Raw genomic sequence first — 6,187 nt, 5'->3', positions numbered from 1 at the left:
AAAAAGAGCCGAGCTCCTTCAACAGCTCGGACCTTGAAAAAGTAGTTTTTAAAATCACGGAACGACTCGTCAAACATGGAAAAAACCTTCTTCCCCTGGGTAGAACGAAAGGAGACCCAGGCCGACTTCTTTTTTACCACACCGGGCTTAGTCAAGACAGACAGATAGAAAAAGAGAGATTTGGAAGCAGGAATACCAAGACCATCGCACAGCAACTGGAAAATTTTAATAAAACCCCAGGAATTGGGGTGAAGTTGAGAAGGGGCAACATTACAAAACCATAACAGGTCGGTTTCGAATTTGGTAAAAGGAAGGGTGATACCCAGCTGACCAAAGAAAAAATCATAAGCATAAAAGAAAGGGCGACCATCAACAACTTGAGTCGAAAAGCAGACTCTCTCGTCAGAAGAGGGAGGGACAAGTTCATAATTCTTCTCATCACCAGAATTACTACAGACACTGTGAAACTGCCTAAGCTGAGTACAAAATTCAGAATCAACCAGCGAGACACACATAAGAACCATGGAGTCCACCCAATCAGCCATACCCGCGGGAACCTGGGAAGGCATTTCGACAATGTTATTTCGGGAAGACATGAGGTCAACTAAATCCTACAAAAAGAAAAGAAGAATGGATTACTCAAAAACATCTCGATGGGCGAATAAACAAAAAGGGAAAACCCCAAGACTCAAGACAAAGGTCTTGGGGCATCCCTTGGAGGCAGTAAACAAGCAAGGTTTTCAAGTTATTTCTACGGCCTACATCCCAGCACTCATCAAAATAAAATCCAGAAAACAAAGGAAGCAAAAACGCAAAAGGACCACACTTCTACAGTTTACCAGCGAAAAACACTACTTCTACAGTATATCAGAAATGTCAAAAAAGGCCAAGCAGCAAAGGCGCAAACTTTCTTTTGAAATCAAGCAAAAAATCATCAGCCAAGGCACAAACAGAAACGGCGGCAACATTGATGCCAAGGCATCTTAGGCTAGTTTCACTAGCATTTTTCTGTTAGTTTTAGTTGTTTTATGCATTTTCTTGAGCTTAAAGTAACCAAGAATGGTTAAAATGAGAACAAAGCAATGAACCATCCAAACAGTATGATTTTGATGCAAATTCCATGAGTTTTTAGTTATATTACTTGAATGCTATTAATGGAAGATGTCTCATGAAATTTTGCAAGACTTTGATGCAATTGTTTGGATGATTTCAGGGAAGAAGAGGCTAAGCAAGGAAGCAACAAAATCAATAAAGGAAGCTTGAATATCACATGTGGAGTTTAAGTTCCAGTTTAAGCCTAAACTGGAGCTTAAACGCCAGAATCAGGAAGGCTAAGAAATGCTAAAATTGAAGTTTAACCTCCAGTTTAACCTTAAACTGGAGGTTAAACGCCAGAATGAAAGTCTCACCAAAGAAGCATTCCACGTTTAACCTCCAGTTTAACCTTAAACTGGAGGTTAAACGCCAGAATGATAATGCCACTCAGGAAGGAGTTCCACGTTTAACCTCCAGTTTAACCTTAAACTGGAGGTTAAACGCCAGAATGGGAAAAGCACCAGGGAGCCATTTCCACGTTTAAGCTCCAGTTTGACCTCAAACTGGAGCTTAAACGTGTTCGACCAAGTTTTCTCCTCCAGGGTTGCTCTCTCCATTCCCACGTTTAAGCTCCAGTTTGACCTCAAACTGGAGCTTAAACGTGTTCGACACCTCCAGGGCTACCCTTCTAAGCTTCCACGTTTAACCTCCAGTTTAACCTTAAACTGGAGGTTAAACGTGTTCGACCTCCAGGATGCCTCCTTCCATTTCCACGTTTAACCTCCAGTTTAACCTTAAACTGGAGGTTAAACGTGTTCGACCTCCAGGGCTGCCCTTCCTATATCCACGTTTAAGCTTCAGTTTAACCTTAAACTGAAGCTTAAACGTGTTCGACTACATGACTCTCCAGGGCTGCCTTCTTCCATTTCCACGTTTAAGCTTCAGTTTAACCTTAAACTGAAGCTTAAACGTGCTTCTACAAAAGGCCTCACTGGAAGTGTCTGGCGTTTAAGCTGCAGTTTAAGCTTAAACTGCAACTTAAACGCCACTCTTGGAAAAGGTTTCTGGACCAAAAATATTGTGGTTTAAGTTAGTATTTGAGCACAAACATTAACTTAAACTTATTCTGGTATGAAACCCAATTGAATATCATGGTTTATGGGATTGGGCCTGAAGGATTGATGAGTCTGAAATTTCAATTTATTGAGTCATGTGCCATTATTTGATTATCACTAAGTTGGCTCAATGAATGTTACAGAAATTGGATCAGCAGCCTCATCAAGATTATGGATCATAAACCCAAAGCAAAAGGAAAGCAGGGAGAGGCCTCAAAGCCCAAGAAACACAACAGAAGCTCAATATAGAAAGTGTATAAATAGGATAGAATTTAAGTTAGAAGGGGACTTTTGGAACTTTAACTTTTGCATTTAGCTAGTTTTCGTTTCTTTGTAGTTGAATTCAGAGCTATGACTCACTAAACCCCCTTTCATTGGGTTAGGGAGCTCTATTGTAATTCAATGAATCAATAATAGTTTATCTTCTTCTTCAATCTTTTCTCTTGAATTTTGTTAGAAAGCTTCTCGTTCTAATTCCATTGGGTAGTTGTCTTGGGAAAGAAACTACCCATAATTGGAATCCTTCGGAACCTTGGGAAAGGAATGGAGGATTCATGCTAGAGAAGCTTTCTCACAGTGAATTGGATTGGGGTTTGGATGGATATTGTGACATGTAATCCTACCAAATTGTGGTTCATGAAACTGTGTGGTATAATCAGTGATTGAGCATCATCTCTTCTTATGAACATTTAAACCAAGGGATTGGGAATTTGTTTGTTTTTAGAGAGAATTGGTGAGCCAAGGGATTGGGATCCAATCATATAAGATTGCCAAGCAAAATTTAATGAACGCATTGGTTGAGGAAGAGATATACATGTTTTGATTCGGAGATCTCAATATCTCCTAACACCCAATGAATTCCCCATTTCTGATTTCCACTTTCTCTTTACATTCTGCAACTCAATTCATGCAATCACCCCCATTCCCTTTTAATTTCAACAATTTAGTTTCTGCTCTTTAATTCATGCAATTTAAGATTCCGCCATTTCAATTTCTTGTCATTTACTTTTCCCGCCAATTTTACATTCCGCAATTCTCATCTAAATCTTGATTCCGCTCAACTAGAACACACTTCTAATCTGAATTGCTCACTCAACCAATCCTTGTGGGATTCGACCTCACTCTATTGTGAGTTTTTACTTGACGATAACCGGTGCACTTGCCGGAAGGAATTTTGCCGATCGTGCAATTTCCTAAATCGTAGCATAACAAGTTTATGCGCATCAAGTTTATGGCGCCGTTGCCGGGGATTGGTTTTCGATTGACAATTCTCCAATTGGAAGTTAACTAGATTGAGCATTTTTTTTGTGTTTTGATTAATTCAGTACAAGTTACTTGTTGAATTTTAATTTCTGCACTCTGTTACATGCTTTCTTTCTTTATGCCTTTAAATTCAAGCAACTAACTCACTGACTCACTAACTGTTTGAATTAATTCCTCAATTGCTCTAACCATACTCTTCCATTAACCAAGAGTATTTCACTTGTTGTTGCCTGTGCTGTGTTCTTGTATGACAGGTAGGAGAGGAGAGACATCAACTCCTCCATATACCGAACCAGAGAGGACCCTTCATAGACTTAGAAGGGAAGCAAGAGGGAAGAGAGTACTGGGAGAAGAGGAATCTGAAGGAGAATCTGAGGACAATTTTGAGGAAGCTTTAGATCTCAACATGGATAGAGAAGTTCACAACCATGAGAGAGCTGATGGAAACAATGCCATTCCTGAGAGGAGGGTTCTTAGTTCATACATAAACCCAACCTCTGGGAATTGTGGTAGCAGCATCCAGAAACCACCCATTCAGGCCAACAATTTTGAACTCAAACCACAGCTAATATCACTTGTGGAGAATCATTGTTCATTTGGTGGAAGTGCTAATGAAGACCCAAACCAACATCTCACAAAATTCCTGAGAATTTGTGACACTGTGAAGTCCAATGGAGTCCAGGAAGATGCATATAAACTGCTTTTGTTCCCATTTTCACTTAGGGACAAAGCAGCTAAGTGGCTGGAATCATTCCCAAGGGGGAGTCTAACAACATGGGATGAGGTGGAAAGCAAGTTTCTGGCACGTTTCTACCCCCCACAAAAGGTCAATAGGCTTCGATCTGAGGTTCAGACTTTTAGACAACAAGATGGTGAAACTCTCTACGAGGCATGGGAGAGATTCAAGGACTTGACAAGGAAATGCCCACCAGACATGTTCCATGATTGGGTGCAATTGCATATTTTCTATGATGGACTCTCTTATGAATCAAGGAAGGCTGTAGACCATTCATCAGGAGGTTCATTGAACAGGAAAAAGACTGTGGAAGAGGCCATTGAAGTGATTGAGACAGTGGCTGAGAATGAGTACTACTATGCATCAGAAAGGCACAACACTAAGGGAGTCATGGAGCTGAACCATGTTGATACAATTCTAGCCCAAAACAAGGTGTTTGCCAAGCAACTAGCAAAGCTTACCAGGCAATTAGAAACAAAGCAAGTGGCTGCAATACACACACAAGATCAAGAGGAAGTAAGCATTGAAGGAGGTGATTGGGAAGAGGCCAACTATGTGGGAAACCAACAAAGGCAATCATATGATCCACATTCCAACACTTACAACCCAGGATGGAAAAATCACCCAAACTTTGGGTGGGGGAACCAACAAACCCAACCACAAAACCACAAACCTTACAACCACAACCAACATAACAATTCCGCATACCAAAACTCCAACCAAAGATCATACCAAGCCACACAAAACACTTACTCCCAACCATCATATCATGGCCAAAATAATCAACCTACCCAACCTAATCCGAACCAATAATTTCAAGATCAATTAAACCGGATAGAAGGAATGATGGCAACCATGAGTCAAGACATAACCGAATTGAAAAGCTTCAGGGATGATGTGAGAGCTACCTTAAGAAACCATGGTGAAAAACTCAAGAGGATGGAGTCTCAAGTAGGAGAGCTATCTCAACAGACCCCCAAATCAACTGCAGTGTTCCCTAGTGACACAGAAAAGAATCCTAAAGGGGAACAAAAGAGAGTGAGATGGGAAGAATGCAAGGCCATCACCATATTGAAGGAAGTCTCAGAAGAAGAAGGAATCAGGCCCTCAGAGCAGGAGCCAGAAATCTTGAAGGAAGGTGTGGAAGAAGCTAAGCAGAAAGGTGGAACTGAGCAAGCCAAGGAACTGCAAAAAGGCACGATGGAAACATACCAACCAAAAGCACCATTTCCTCAGAGATTAGGAGGAGGTGAAAAAGGGAAAACCTATTCAAGGTTTTTAGAGACATTTAAGTCTCTCCATATCAATATTCCCTTTCTTGAGATTCTCCATCAAATGCCTACACACATCAAGTATTTAAAGGAATTGTTGAGCAAGAAAAGAGTTTTGAAGGGAGGACAAACGGTAACAATGAACAAAGAATGCAGTGCCCTCATCAAGAAGGACACAGTCTCCAAGAAAACAGACCCAGGAAGTTTTCATATTCCTTGCATCATAGGAGAAACAAAAATTGACAGAGGATTCTGTGATCTAGGAGCTAGCATAAATGTGATGCCTCTAACTCTTATGAAGAGGCTACAACTGAATGAGGTGAGATCCACTGATGTAATCATACAACTGGCTGACAAAACTCAGAAGCAAGCTGAAGGGGTAGTTGAGAATGTGCTGGTGAAAGTGGGAAATTATTTTTTCCCTACAGACTTTGTCATTTTGGATATGGAGGAAAGCTACCTACACCCCATCATTCTGGGGAGGCCATTTCTAGCCACTGCTAGAGCACTCATAGATGTAGAACAAGGAGAGCTAATTTTGAGAATACATGATGAACAGCTCATTTTTAATGTTTTCAAACCTGCATCTGAGCCTGAACCAGAACATGAAAAGCCTAAGGATGAAAGTAGCCATCTGTGTTTGGAGGAAGGCAATCAGGCAGCTGAAACTCTGAAACAGTCCTTGGAAAGCAAACAAGAATTGCAAGAGTTAAAGCCACAAGAATCAATAGAAACAGATCAGAAGGATCCTCCCGGCATAAGGGTCA

General features: G+C 40.8%; 1 non-coding gene across 1 annotated transcript; it reads right to left on the bottom strand.

The window, feature by feature from the left end:
- Nucleotides 1-4,245: 4,245 nt before the first annotated feature.
- On the bottom strand, nt 4,246-4,349 carry LOC148553928 (small nucleolar RNA R71). Its single transcript, XR_015892608.1, has one exon. It is a non-coding gene; the product is annotated as a small nucleolar RNA R71 (small nucleolar RNA).
- Between the last annotated feature and the right edge of the window lie 1,838 nt (nt 4,350-6,187).

The sequence above is a fragment of the Arachis ipaensis genome, chromosome B7 (assembly GCF_059453495.1).
Source record: "Arachis ipaensis isolate K30076 ecotype BB chromosome B7, ASM5945349v1, whole genome shotgun sequence".
In the NCBI taxonomy this organism is placed as follows: domain Eukaryota; kingdom Viridiplantae; phylum Streptophyta; class Magnoliopsida; order Fabales; family Fabaceae; genus Arachis; species Arachis ipaensis.
The sequence above is the reverse complement of the archived record's forward strand: the minus strand, read 5'-3'. Positions and strand labels throughout refer to the sequence as shown.